The following is a 2,545-nucleotide window of genomic DNA, read 5'->3' on the forward strand; positions in this document are numbered from 1 at the left end:
CCAATTGAACTTGTATGCGTAGAATTATTTCGTACGAGTGAGCCATGAAAATATTGACAGGATATTAGAGTGCAAGAGAGAGAATGGGAAGGTGAAAAGTGGAGTTGAAAAGAATTGAATGTCAAAGATGAGGAAAATTTATGTCACTCATGGAAAACACCTATTCTATTGTTATAGATAATTAGCTTAGATCGCTTTCATATTCTTTCACAATCGAGAGTGGAATAAAACTTCTTTTTAGTTATCAGCACAATAAAATAAACATAGAAACTAGACTAGAATATTTAAGTTCATAGTAGTCAAGCCAATTCTGGATTTTCTTCTTCTTAGAAACTAGTCATGGTTATTTTCTTTTATTATTTTTGCATTTCAAGTGTGTGTGTGGTGAAGAAAAAAAATGTTGAAGTTTACTAAGAGTCGCACCATTACAAGTAGAGGGATGTGAGTATTTAGTAGAGAAAGTCTATGTTATGAATATGAAGTAGAATATGAGGAAAGTTTATGACAATAGATGAATGATTTGGAGGCTTCTTTATCAAAGAACAAATTCTTTAAAATTAGACTTTAGATTGGTAAAAATAATTATTTTGAAGCTATTATGTAAGATTGTAACTAGCTTTGGCATCAAGTTTTGGGCATCTAAGTTTCAAAAGGTTGAATCTACTAAATATGAAAGGGATGTTGCATGGTTTTCATAAGCAGACAAAGTATAAACCCCTTTAAATCCAACATTCCAACAACAAAAAAACCATTAGAAGATATCGATTCATATATGTGTAGTCATGTAATGGTATTTTCATTCGGAGTTAATTACTATTTCATTTCCTTTGTTTATGGTTTTACAAGAAATTTGTGGGTTAGTGGGTTTATGGTTCACCCAAAACTTTCTTCTCATTTAATTGCAAAAAAGAAGATATTGAGATATGTCAAGAACATTTTAGGATATGAGTTATTTTCAAAGCATGACAAAAACATTTTTAATCAAGTATTTTACTAGTGTTATTCAAATTAGTGTGGTGATAAAATTGAAAAAAAAATATAAGAAATGTGTTTATTATATGTGGAGCAACTATTATATAATGTTTTAAAGAGTAAGTAATGACATTATTTTTATGTAAAATTGAATAGATTGCAACTTCAATGGAAGTTTGTCATGCCATGTGACTTAAAAACTTGATGAAAGAAATGAAAATTAAAAAAAGAAAATGTCTATGAAAATTATTTAAACAATAAGTTAGTTGTAAGCTTGACTAAAGTTCCTAGTGCTCATTGAAGTAATAAACATATTCAAACAAAATTTTACTTTCTAAATAATCATGTCAATAAAAGAAAAATAGAGTAAAATATTGTAATACTAATAAAGACACTACAATAATTTTTAACGGAGGTTATTTTTGGCATTTCTGGTGGTTTTAAGCCCCATTAAAGGCATTACCCGCGGTTTGATTTTCCCAACCAACGTCGTTAACGGATTATCGGCGGTTTACAGCAACCCCTGGTAAAGCAGTACTTACCGGCGGTTCTAGAACCCCCACTATTTACCAGCAATTCTGGAACCCCCGCTACTTACCGACGGTTCTAGAACCTCCGCCACGTACCGACAGTTTTGGAACCTCCGCTACTTACCGGCGGTTTTGGAACCTCTACTACTTTCTGGAAGTTTTTCAAACCTTTGTTGGTTTTCAATTTCAATAAATTTCAACATTTTTAAATCCCTGGTGGGGTTTTTTTACTTTTACAATGCAATTCATTATTTATAGATGACTTTTGCTTGGTGTTTTAAATCCCTTTAATTTTATTTGTTGCACTTTTTTAATCCACATAATTCCTGAAACATATCAAATAAAAAACAAAATTTTTTTAAATTTTGATATTTGTTTATAACTAGATATAATATATAAAAACAAGAAAGTTTGTTTGTTCAAGGTAAATAATAAAATTTAGATGTTCAAACTAGTGAAATATTACAATATCTTTGTTTCTTCATAAAAGTAAAATAGTAAAAGTCTAATATGGCATTCTTCGATTATTAGTCTTGATCTTGATCTGAATCATTTGTTTCTTCATTAGGAACAATCCCTTGATCAGACATCTAACATAAAAAAACATAATTAGTGGTGATGTATGAAACATAGGAAATGATATATACACTTTGTGTATTTGACTTAGACTTATTTGAGGTTGCAAATTTATTCTTGAAGACATCAGACTTAGATTTATGATCAACTATTTGTCCCCATGTAGAAGAGGACATATGAGGGGTGTGTACATTTGATCTATTATTCTTGGTTGATGTTTTCTTCATCTTCAGGTGGTCTGCAAACACATCAAAATCAATAAACATATTTGTTTTCAGTAAAATAAGATAAGTTGCCTCACTAGTGTAGTAAGGGCTTTTGGCCCCGGTCTGAATGCGACAACGACAAACCACCATGAACCAGTAGAGCCAAGAGATCTAGAGATCCAGCACCTCCACCGCCGTTCGAAGCATAACTTCAATCCACTATTGCGAGCAACCCTACCACTGTGCCGCCATCACCACCGC

The sequence above is a fragment of the Vigna unguiculata genome, chromosome 2, assembly GCF_004118075.2.
Source record: "Vigna unguiculata cultivar IT97K-499-35 chromosome 2, ASM411807v1, whole genome shotgun sequence".
NCBI lineage: Eukaryota > Viridiplantae > Streptophyta > Magnoliopsida > Fabales > Fabaceae > Vigna > Vigna unguiculata.